Raw genomic sequence first — 13381 nt, forward strand, 5'->3', positions numbered from 1 at the left:
TGGATAGTTTCTCAAAATGGGTGGAAATAGATTGGATGAAAAAAGGCACTGATTGTAGTAAAGTGTTGAAAAAAATGGTAGCATTGTTCGCTCGTTTTGGATTGCCTGATGATTTAGTCTCGGACGGTGGTCCCCATTCAATTCTTTAGCGTTCGTAGATTTTCTGACAAGGCATTCAAGCGCTTAAGAGCCCACCGTATAATCCGTCCAGTAACGGTCAGGCAGAGAGATTAGTTCCAACTGAAGAACTGAAGAAGTTCTTACTGGAACCAGAGATGTTGGAATTGTATTTAGAGGATCAAATAAATTTATTTTTGCTAAATTATACAAATAATTGCTTGACTAGTGATGGTACGTTTCCTTCAGAGAAAGTTTTCTCCTACGTCCCAAAAACATTATTGGATTCACTTAACTCTAAAAAACGTGCCAGCAGACAACTAACATCACAGCTACCTGATGACCCTAAAACGTTAAATGACGCTTTGAGTGTTAGTAATCAAGCACATGATACTTTTGACAATCTGATGGCAGGTGATATAGTCTGGTACAAAAATAACAACCCATATAACAATGCTCGTTGGACAGAAGCAGTTTTTCTAAAACGTTTTTCTAAGAATATTTTCCAGTTGGAAACGGAAACTGGAAACGTTCGCTTAATGGCTCATCGAAATCAGCTGAGGAACACTACTGATAAGACATCGTCAAAATCTACTGTAACGCTGTCCCTTTCGAACCGTACAGACAGATTGCCGGTTGGCAATAGTGATGACCACCTCAGAATATCAGCAGAGTCAGTAGTAGAGCCGCCACCAAGGATCTGTAAGAGGAAACATCCTGATATTTTGCCTAATTCTCCTTCTGGAACAAGGGCCTCGAAAAAAATACGAACGGCGAAGGTCGACAACGATTTCGTTTATGGTTAAACAGTTTATATTGATAAATTACAGTTTCATAGTTGAAATTTCGAATGATTTATTGAATTCATGATTTGTCAGAATGTTTTCAATGTTGAAAAATATCCGAAAAATAAGAAATAGAAATATTAGTAGTTACGATTATAAAATACTAAATAGAACTTTCCATTGGGGGAAGAACTGTGATGTACTGTCAAATGACAGTTCTGATTATAGAATCAGATCAAAAAGAGACCAAAACCTTGCTATAAATATAAGTGTCACCCTTGGGGAAAGGTTTCATACAATAAAACATTGAAATGAGTCGGCACTCTAGTTTCGACCTCGATCCTACAAATACCTTCTTTTTACAGTGAAACATCTGAATCCGATTAGCCCCTCTTTAACTATTTTCTCGTATTCGTTTCAGTGCACATGACAGGCCTTAGGGGAAATATTCAATGAACTCGACGCACCAATGCCGTTTGTGTGCACAAATAGGCTCTTGGTGACACCGGTCATCACTGCTTGCACGATGAACGAGGTTAGCTTCGCCACAACAGCGATAACATGCTCCAATCGCTGTACAGTTCTAACTGAGCGGGTTTCCGTTTGGATTTTCCCCAGGCTCACTGGTTTTGAAGTTTTTAAACGAGTAACAAGCATATAACGCGTAGACATTTTATCTTTTGAATAAAGTGTTTATCATACCATTTCGACCAGTTGTTTAGGAGATATTAACGCTCAAAATCTTGTTGCTCCGGCGTAACGCTCTCGTTTTCGAAAGTTTGAACTTACTCCCAGTGTAGAAATGAAAGACGAAGTCTTACGTCAAAACAAATATTCGCTCGATCGATCAATCGAATACTGAAAGACACTCGTTCGAAAAAAATTATTGTAGTAAAATGCCCGTTTCTATAATTGATGAAATGAAACAAATTATACGTCCCTATTACCTGAGCTTGCCAGGGGTTAGACATCAATTGAATATAGGCTACCCAAAATCAAAATAAATATGGCGTTATTTGTTTACCAACATATCATTTGCGAGGATTGAAATCGTTGAAATCACGGAGATAGTATGCTTCATTTCTAACTGCATGAGCGATTTTCATATTTCGGTTTCACATGGAGGTGTTTACATTTAACATGGAGTTTAAAGTTAGCCACTATTCGACTATATAACCGGACCGAGTTGTAAACAACAGTAAGGGTGATTACACATTATCCGGTTTCAGCCGGACCGGTTTCAAAAAGCACCGCTGGGTTTGGACGGATAATCGGATAACAATGTGAAAAAGACCTCACGCTACACAAAACCGTGCATCTCTCACATACACATACGTGCATTTATTTATATAGTGGATTGACAGATAAACATTGATGCAAATACTCCTGCTACATGCAGCCGTCTGCATACGGAAAACCTTGAAAACACGGCTGCTGCAGCAATTACGAGTCTTCTCAAATTTGCGTTCCTTTGGAGAGTATATACGGCCGTGTTAAAATGTGGCACACCAGGAACACGGCAGATCTTGCGAAAATGCTCATCCAGAATCGCGCTCAGCATATTTCGCAATTCCTCGATCGCGTAACTCCGGGGCAGGGACGGCTTCTCGAGCGCATTTCGCATCAACACATAGTTATCAATACGCGGATCCTAGGCGAAAAATGACCGAATCAGATATGCCAACCGCTGGATTATTTTGCTCTGACAGAGCCGATGCTTCTGCATCGGGCAGGAGAACATCTTGATCACCGGTCACATGACAGACAGTTTGGTCTTGAGCTCCTCGAGTCGAGCCCTGTCATCGATCGCTTTCCGGGTCAGGTCGAACTGTGTGGAATACCCAATAAGAATATGAGTAGAGAGCTATTGTTGGTGTGTTCAAATTAACAAAAACACTTAGAGGCGAATGAACTGCAAAGTTTAAAGCCTCTTAAAAACAAAGAAGAAGAAGAAGAACAAAAACTGACCTTCACATTCAGCTCGATAAAATCGCTGACCATAGCTTTGCTTTGAGCAGAAACCTGCATCACTAAACTTGTTCCACAGCAGCGAAATAAAGGAGTAAAATAGAAATCCATCCATATCACTTGCAAATTCTGAATTTCAAAAACAACAAACAAACGTCAATAGCACACACATACTGATACATGGGACGAAAAACTGCCTGAATTGTACTAATACTAACAGACATGACAAACAACTATCAATCCGCGCTGATGGCATGGAACTTCGTGCTCTGCTTTTGGGAAATGATAGTGATGATAGATTTTCAGGTGCAATAAACACATGTTTGAAAATAAAAGTTATGAATGAAAATTACCTTCTTCTTATAAAATATGTTATTTTCGTAATAGAGTAACACGTTCTTTTGCAAGTGGAGAAGACCCTCTGAACAAGAACTGTGTTTGATGATCATTTTATATTACAATTATGAGTTTCAGTGAAAATATGAAAAAAAATTATACAAAAATGGTTAAATAAAAGTCAGTACTACATGTTTGAAGTAATAAAATAACATGAAGTAAAAATTTTCATTCAAAAATTAAGCAACTTAAAATTGTTTTAAGGTCTAATAATCCCATAGACGATGATTTGCTTTCCCAAACTGATGTCTCCACCAGACGTCGGCACAACACTACCCAGCAAACATTAAATCGTATAACTTTGCACATGATAAGTCACATATAATTTCGTATCAAATCACAATCGCATAAAATATCAATCAAAATATCGATCATATATATCTAAAATCGCATAAAATGCAAAAACACGATTTTCCATGTCATCGATGGATTGAGTGGTAACGTTGTCGTATCAAATCGCATATCAGTCCAAAAAGCATCGCATATCGTTATATACGGCTTTATATGCGTACAAAATATGGCATATACGTATATCGCCTCCACTTTTGTGTGTATATGCTAGTTATCTGCATCATATATCATACAAATGTGTCTTGGTTGTATGTATATCGCCTCCAATTATAGCTATTCATACGACTTAATGTTTGCTGGGTATTGTCATCGCGTATAATGCTTGTCCGGTCACCGGACATTGTAGCTGCATCACGGCGCCGTAAAGAAGTTGGTACGGTCGAAATTTGCCATTTGGGTTTCAAACCGGTCCGGCTGAAACCGGATAATGTGTAATCGGCCTAATTACCAGAACCAAAATGTCAGTGAACCGCAGCAATACTGGGTACACTGGCAATATGAGGGATTTGACGTTTCAGTCATACCCCTGGAGCTCGCGTCTCAAGTCTGTGCAGATTCACTGATTTTAAATTCTAAAATCATAAATAATCTCAATACGACAGTAACAAACAAAGCTTTGTTAAACTTAAACATCTGCAAATGTCTCTCCAAAGTCTTCATTTCAAATAAATAGCACATACCAACTACACGCTACTACTCCAATCAGTTCAAGCATGATAGCAGTGAAGTAGAGAGTTTTAGTTTTCCTACAAAGCAGCGCTCACTTCAATTGATTTCCACCAAGTTTCCCACTGTCACAAAGAAGCAGCGAGGAGAACGATAACAAGCCCTGGTGCTAAACGCCTTTTTACATGCAGCAGCAGACACAGCGGGAAGTCGCTTTAGGAGCCATAAAATGCAGCTTAACTAGGGATGGTATGCAATATGTAACGGTACCGCACACCTCACGCTTTGGCTGATAATTGACTTCGGCAACACAACACATAATGACGATGATGATGTTGATGAGATGAGATTAGCCACGCGCCACTCGAGCAGTCTTGAGTGATTCCACGGTTGATGGGAGGATGGAAGAGTGAAAACCGTTCTGAACATCCCCCACGTCTTTTGTGAGGAGGACGAAAGCTTCTGAAAGGCAAATATGACATTTCAGAGGTTGTGTGACACCTACACATGTGTGGAAGCATGTGTGCAACGTGGATAAAGTTGTGGAAAAAGAATAAAAAGTTTTTCCATTTCCCATCGCTGTCAAGCTGATTGTTTAGTTCATGCAAAAAAAAAGTAAAGGGATATCAGAAAATAGAGATGATTGCTACTGGAAGCAAGTGTTGCCAGTTCTCGATTTTTCATAAACATTATGGAAAAATCTGTTCTAGAAAAAAGTCGGCAACATCAATATTAACTTTCATTGCATCAACACGGGTCTATCATCGCTAGCTCAAGGGAAGATTGAATGTACACACACGGGCACCAGGAAAAAAAGCGAATGAGTAAATTTTAATTACTTTCACGCAAACTGAAAGTACAATTCTTCAGCAGGAAAAGCTGGAACGGGAAACGCCTTCAGCATGCAAGCAAGACATCACTTCCCTTCCGGTGGTACTCTTATTCTGACCCGTGTTCCGATGAAGAAAAAAAAGGAACGCCGCCGTGGGGGTGGGTGTTTACATAGCTGTGCGAGCACCGCTGATGGTATAGAAATATGCTGAAAAACATGCGACAGTTTTGGTTTTAACACGAGAAAAGCTTATGAAGAAGTCGTTTTTATCTTCTACCATGTCGAGGTTGTGGCAAACTCATTTTTCAAAAAGGACAAAAAAAAACTTATCGAACACGCGCTGCTTGCAGCCCATTGGGTAAATAAGAACAACTTTCTAGGGGTTGGTGGGTTGTGACTGATAGGTGAATGCCCAACACGCGATAAAAAGACAGCTTTAGGGGACTGCTGAGCGTGTTATCGGCTTGCTGCTTATGTTACAGAGTGGAACAGATTTTGGGGAGAATACCGGCTGATGCAGAGGTCGGATGCTAATGTTCTTCTCTCTAATATGTTGATACTTGACACCCGGCACTCAGTGATAAGCTGTTGTGTATTGTTATGAGATTGGCTGGACAATGTGTACTGAATATTTGAGACAATGTACCATCCCGTACCGATGGGTATGGCAATAAAATCGCGCTCGTTAATTTTATGCTCACAGATCGTAATTAAGCGGATTTAATGACTTGTTGGAGAATGTTCGATAAAAAGCTAAAATTACCCTTACGGTTATGTTCGCATATCTGGATATGTGACGATGAAATGTGCAAATTGAAACGGTTAATCTGATTGAAACGAGAGAACAAATTACAAGCAGTTCATGAAAGGGGGAAAATGCAAAGTATTTCGATTGGAAAATAAAAGAAAAAAAAAACTCGCTAATGTTCGACTGTGCCAAAAAGGTCGCGTGCTCAGGTGGAAGAGCGTATTTCCACTCACCATTCGTTTATTTTCCATTTCCCCCAACTCTTGCACAACTTGAGTTCGTTATCAAGATCTGCCATTTCATCTTGTTTTCATCCCTTATTTGACTCCCCTCGTTTCTTCTACAAAGCGCTATTGTCTCTCCAATTGCTTACTCTTGTTAAGAGACACAGGATTTGGTAGCGTACAAATTTCGACACCGTATCCACGCTGCTCATTCTTCCATCGTCTACTGATTCAAACCACATTCAAACGCTTTTCACTTTATCAAAAATATTGTGAGAAGCGAATGATATTTCAATCGATAAGCTAGCTTTTATCTTCTATTTTTTCGAGTTTTCGTCAGTTTGTTTTTCCTAATTGCCATCTGCGTTGTCCATAGAAGTTTCGCAATCTTAACCTGGCTAAAATTGTGTTATTTTATAAGACTGACCTTTTACCCTCATCCCATGTAAGTTGCGAAGGGTAATGATTTTTTTATACTTTTGACGTAGAACTACGTCTTTCATTACCAGATCAGAATACAATTTATACAATACAGTATACATTTGATTTCCAATACATTTTTTCTGCTCATTTGTGAGTTTCCCTATCCATGCCGTCAATAACGAGCATTTTATCGGCGATCAACGAAGGAGAATATTTGCCTAGAGCATAAATATTGGATCTCGCGGAGACAAACTTTCAGTATCGTTCTAGATACGAAGCAATGAACATCGTTTGTTCTTCCTTGTTTTGCGTCATCACATGTCTTCGTTTCGGATTGTGTTGTGGACGCGACCAAATTAATTCCTCGCTGATGTCTCTGGCATTGCAATCATTGCATCAAACTGACGTCTGACGTTCTGAACTACACAATTGTATGGAGAATCATCATACTAGGCTATCATCTGCTCACCAGGAAAATGGCTATTTCGAATGAGAGTAGCAAAACTATCTCCACCAAGGATGACAGCTAAGCTAATCGAGACCGGAAATATGAGTAGAAAGGGCTTCTGTTGAGAAAAGTGCAAAACGGAGAGAAGTGTGTGTATATTTAGTTGCTTCAAGCCATCGATATATGGATATTCTTGTGCGTACGTGTGTACTTCATAACCCATTCGTAAAAATAGTACATCTTCGCTACGCTGAAACCCCATTTCTATCTGCTCCCGTATGCATCGGCCTTGTCGCGATGCAACAATCATCTAATATTTTGATTGTCGCGATGCAACATGCTGTGTTTTCTTTTACTCGCTTGCAAATGCGCTCGGGTAAAGGAAGATTTGCGTATTCGGTTCCCATGATGCAATCGTATCCAATAGCATCAGTTTCTATTTTGCTTCCGCCTGGAATGATCATGAATAAATGAACGGAATCTTGAATCACAACAATCATATGCTCGATCTATGCTTCGTTAATTCAGAGATGGTCCACAATGCGACTGTAAAATCAGCTCCCTCCGCTTTAGTGAAAATGTGTCGCCACCATCCTCCGCTTCTGGTATCATTACTTGAATCGTCACCACCCGTTTTTGCAAACACCATCGAATCAACTCATTACAACTATCGTAAATCGAATTTCCCACTGATGAATCGTTTCTTCTCAACCATTAACTGGAATGATATTCTGAATGGCCGCGATATTGAGGAAGCCGCATCATCCATGTCCCATGTGATCCTCTATGCAATTGATCAGTTTGTTCCTAAGAAAACAACCAAGGATCCTCTTCACCCACCTTGGACAAATTACCAATTGAAACGCCTTCGAAAAGAAAAACGATACACTTTGAAGAAATATTCGAAATACCGTACTGATTTTTAGAAGAAACGTTATTCCGTCGCCAACAAAAACTACAAATGGTAAAATAACACCTTATTTAGAGCTAATTTAAATCGTATTCAAGATAATCTACGACTCAATCCGAAGGATTTCTGGAAGTACGTAGATGAACAGAGGAAAGAGTCTGGACTTCCTACTGTGGTGACACGTAATAATGTGGAGGCTTCGAACAGGGATACCATTTGTTCACTGTTTAGGGAACAATTCAGCAGTGTTTTCGTCAGTGAAACCCTAGACAAAGATCATATTGATGCAGCTATAAGAAATGTACCTTGCCTTCCGTCTGTTTGCACATTGGCTGCTATAAGTTCTAGCAGAGTACAAGAAGCCTGCCACGTTATCAAAAATTCTACAAATCCTGGACCAGATGGTATCCCTTCTATAGTGTACAAAAAGTGTTCCAGTAGTCTATCGGCCCGTCTGAGTCTCCTGTTCAGCCAATCACTGTCATGTGGAACTTTTCCAAAGGTATGGAAAAATTCTTTTGTTTTCCCGGTCTTCAAAAAAGGTTGCAAAAGAAATGTCAATAACTATAGAGGGATCGCTAGCCTTTGCTCGGTTTCCAAACTTTTTGAACTGATAGTTCTGGACTACATCTCCTATGCCTGCAGCAATTACATCGCTGATGAACAACATGGTTTCGTTCCCAAACGATCTACATCCACAAATCTAGTATTGTATACCTCATTCATCGCTCGCTCTCTACAGTCACGCCAACAAATTGATGCTGTGTATACAGATTTCTCAGCTGCATTTGACAAGATAAACCATGAAATTGCCGTCGCCAAACTACAACGTCTTGGATTTCATGGCAACTTTCTGAACTGGCTACGTTCGTACCTGACCGATCGTGTGATGTCAGCGAAAATCGGTGACACTGTATCTTCTCCATTTCGAGTTACATCTGGCGTACCTCAAGGAAGTCACCTTGGCCCTTACATCTTTCTACTCTACCTCAACGATATTAATTTCTGTCTGAAGTGCCACAAACTCTCTTACGCAGATGATTTCAAACTATTTTGCACCGTTAATTGTCTTGATGACGCAACATACCTACAGCAGCAACTCAACATTTTTGATGAATGGTGTGACATCAACAGGATGATTTTGAATCCAGCAAAATGCTCAATTATCACCTTTTCGCGGAAACGTTCAGCTATTGCCTACCCGTATAAATTACGAAATGTCATTGTGAACCGGGTTATGGCCATCAAAGATCTTGGCGTCATTCTCGATTCTAAGTTAACATTTAAAGAACACGTAGCTTATATCACCAGTAAAGCATCCAGAGTCCTAGGATTCATCTTTCGCGTTACGAAAGATTTCAGGGACATACATTGTTTAAAGTCTCTATATTGTTCGTTGGTCCGCTCAATCCTCAAGTATGCTTGTGTTGTATGGTCGCCTTATTATCAAAATGGCGTTCAGTGAATCGAAGCGATTCAACGAAAATTCGTTCGTTTCGCTCTGCAAAATTTGCCTTGGAATTATCCTTCAAATCTTCCAAATTATGAAGATCGCTCTAATTTAATTGGACTAGACTCACTAAATCTACGTAGAGACGTCGCTAAAGCGATATTCGTATCAGACCTGATCCTCTCAAACATCGACTGTTCTACTCTTCTCCAATTAATTAATTTTATTATGAGGACACGAACTTTGCGCTCTCATACATTCATTTGTGTCCCCTCTTCACACACTAATTACGGGTATAATGAACCCGTTTCAAGTATGTGCCGAGTTTTCAACCGCTCGTACACTTCGTACGATTTTAACTTGACCCATTCACATCTGAAAAGGATTTCTTCGAATGCCCTTAGATATTAGGTAGAATTTAAGTTAGATTTAAGTATGTGATTAAGAAATGTCATCTTGTTCAGACCTGTTGATAACAAATAAATAAACAAATATCAAATACTCTTCTGTATTATTCTCACGAGAATATAATATATTTATGTATCAAACTTCATCAGTTGCTTTTGCAAAACTACGCAAATCCAACGGTTCTTTTCTGGACCACCAACAAGTTCGAAATACAGGGCGGACTCGATTATATACAGTTTCTGATTTCTTTTCACTGAATATAATCGAATCCTGTATATGATGGAGTCAAAAAAAAAAAATTTATTCGTTTTTGTGCATGTATTTTTCGTTTTTCGAATATAAAAGAGTAATTTTATTTTTGATTTTTTTTTGCAAAAGTGATGAAATAAATTAAATCTATATATATAAAAATGGATTTCTGTCTGTCTGACTGTCTGTCTGTTTGTCCGTCTGTTTCTTATGGACTCGGAAACTACTGAACCGATCAACATGAAAATTGGTATGTAGCGGTTTTTGGGGCCGGGGAAGGTTTTCACGATAGTTTGAGACCCCACCCCCTCTCTAGAGGGGGGCTGTCATACAAATGAAACACAAATTTCTACATTACTCGAGAATTAATCAAGCAAATGCTATCAAGTTAGACATCTAGAGGTTTTAGGTTGCAATAAATGATTCTATGGTGGGTAAATACTCCTCTCCCGTCTCTCAGGGGGGGTCTGCCATACAAATGAAACACAAATTTCTGCATTGTTCGAGAGTTAGTCAAGCAAACGAAACCAAATTAGGTGGAGGTTTTAGGCCGCAATAAATGTTTTCACGGTGGTTAGACACTCCACCCCCTCTCTAAGGGGGAGCTGCCATACAAATGAAAGACAAATTTCTGCATAACTCGAAAACTAATGAAGAAAATACCAAATTTGACATGCTAAGGTTTTAGGGGACACAAAACGTTTCTATGGCGAATAGACACTCCTCCCGTCTCTCTGTGGGAGGGGGGGAAGGGGGTCTTCCATACGAATGAAGCATACATTTCCGCATAATTCAAGAACTAATCAAGCAAACGGAACTAAACATGGCATGTGGAGGCATGTGGGGAAGAAACATTTCTAAGGTGGTTCGACATTCCTCCCTCCTCTCTAAGGGGTCTCCCATACAAATGGAACACAAATTTCTGCATAACTCGAGAATTTATCAAACAAACGAAACCAAATTTGGCATGTGGAGGTTTAAGGATGCAATAAATGTTTGTATGGTGGTTCGGCACTTCTTTCCCCTCTCTTAGGTTGGGCTGGCATACAAATGAAAAACAAATTTCTGCATAACTCGAAAACTAATCAAGCAAATGGAGCTAAATTTGGCATGTGAAGATTTTAGGGGGCACGAAACGTTTCTATGGAGAATAAACACTCCACCCCCCCCTCTCTAAGAGGAGAACAGGGAAGGTGTATATCTTCATTCTATCATATTTTCTGTATCAATCATTTATTCCATGTAACGGAGAAACATGTTATTTGCAAGTGGTTGAAAACTCTTGAACGAGAATTATGTCTGAAAATAATATTATAATGATAATGATATTATAATGAAATAGGAAATTTTACAGTAAAAGGTAATTTTAAAGGGTAGATTAGAAGATCAATCAATGAACAGTTTTGCGATCGGACCCATGAACGAGCGCTTAGAAAACGTGGATGTGATAACGAAAAATAAATTTTGGGTGGGACGAAGTTTACCGGGTCAACTAGTGTTCTATATTAATAGTAAAACGAAAGAAAAACATCGAGGATATTGAATTCAAGGAATTTTTTTTTCATTTTGTACAAACATTAATTGTGCCATCATTGTATATCCATTTAATATGAGGCATAAATACATATTTCCTATATCTTGCGGCGAGAACAATAGTCTATTGGGCTGAACTGTGTTGCCAGAAGATACGGAAAAAACTATTCTAAATTAGAGGGAACCCATAGTCAAAAAATATTTCATGACGCAACACTTCGCTATCCATTGGTTGACGAGATATGTGAGAATATCAAAGTATGAAACAAGTCATTCAAATTGAGATACAAGTGTAGGGAATATCGATTAATATTTCAAGAAAGGTTACTTCTTTAGATTATGTTTAGTCTGATTTTTTTACAAATAACAAAGTACTGTTTGGCTGAGCTAAATATGATGTATATCGACACTCTTTTGTAGTTCTTATCGGTTTGAATCTCATTGTGTAATCCAACAATGAACGCGTAACTACATTAGCATCGCCGAACAGGAGAAATTTTGTTGTGATTCTCGAAGCTTGGTAATTGAGATCGTTTGTTGTAACAATGCGTTAAATCTATCTAAGCAAGTAAGTTTATTTTTTTTATTCGTGTAGGCCATTAAGATAGAAATATAACGTAAGCTATTTGTCCAGGTCGATAACACCGTTTCCTAGGAGGCAAAGTTGATACAGGAATTTCATGTTTGTATAGAAGTACGATACTGTTGGCCGAAACATAACGCACTAATCTAGAGCTTCATCAGAAAAAAAAAACAAGCTGAAGAGCGATGGACAAAGGCACGGAATCAAAATATACTATTATTAACTGCGAGGGACCACATTCGGAATTCGTAATACTAGCTTCAACGGAGGGAAAAGAGTTTATCGTAAAGCGTGAGCATGCCTTTGTCTCGCCCATCATCAAAGCTATGCTATTGGGTCCAGGTGAAGTCTCCGAATCCGATACAAATATCATCCATTTTAAGGACATTCCGTAAGTAAACCGATGCTTACCACCAGTTACCACTAGATTTGCCATTAATTGTAATTGTTTTATTGTTTTTTTTTTCAATGTATACTAGAGCTCCCATACTCGAAAAAGTATGTGAATATTTGGATTATAAACATACCTACACGAACCACTTGGGGCCGATTCCAGGATTTTTCATTTCAAAAGATATGGCGATGGAGCTGCTGATGGCTGCCGATTTCTTCCTTCTATAAAAATGGTCACCCGTTTGCAGACACTAAACATTTGAATCTGCGATGCTACCGGTATAGTCAGATATTATTTTGTAAAGTACAATTGATTATATTGTTGTTAGTCAAGCTTTTTAACTATTTGTAATCATACTCTATCATTAGAGTCGCCTATTATTTAGGCATGACGATATCATTGGAAAGGCAGCAGAAAATGATAGAAATTTTACTAGTTAATTTTAATTGTGTTGTTAGAATAATTTGCATGTGAATAAACGGCTAAAATTCATTCATAATTAAATCATAGCCCAGTATCATTTCAAAAAATGTATTAAGTGGGACAATTTCATGTTTTGGGTAGTTTGTTGTCAATCATTTGTTCGTGCTCTTTGAAGTTTCTGTCAGGAACGTTAGTGTCATTGAAAAAGCAGAAAAAAATATCCATAAACCCTAAACAGGTCAACTGGGAATAGCTACACTCCCAATGCGTTCATAATTCTTACCAAAAAGCAAAGATTTATTGCGTCATCTCAAACATCCAACGATAATCTAATACTGCAACACCAACGCAACCCAATTGACAGAGCCAAAATTTTTATTTCAGAACAGCTGAACTTTTCAAGAACATGAATTTTCTAGTTAACTAAATGAGTGAACCGCAAGACACATAATATTTTGAAAAATCGAGTGAAT

General features: G+C 38.6%; 1 long non-coding RNA gene across 3 annotated transcripts; it reads left to right on the forward strand.

Moving 5' to 3' along the window:
* Positions 1 to 11693: 11693 nt before the first annotated feature.
* On the forward strand, positions 11694 to 12963 carry LOC129770837 (uncharacterized). Of its 3 annotated transcripts, none has more exons than XR_008742218.1 (4): positions 11694 to 11766; positions 11929 to 12076; positions 12143 to 12482; positions 12571 to 12963. It is a non-coding gene; the product is annotated as an uncharacterized LOC129770837 (long non-coding RNA). The 3 variants fall into 3 exon arrangements; XR_008742217.1 differs by having other exon boundaries at positions 11713 to 11831; XR_008742216.1 differs by having other exon boundaries at positions 11728 to 12076.
* Positions 12964 to 13381: the final 418 nt, after the last annotated feature.

The sequence above is a fragment of the Toxorhynchites rutilus genome, chromosome 2 (assembly GCF_029784135.1).
Source record: "Toxorhynchites rutilus septentrionalis strain SRP chromosome 2, ASM2978413v1, whole genome shotgun sequence".
In the NCBI taxonomy this organism is placed as follows: domain Eukaryota; kingdom Metazoa; phylum Arthropoda; class Insecta; order Diptera; family Culicidae; genus Toxorhynchites; species Toxorhynchites rutilus.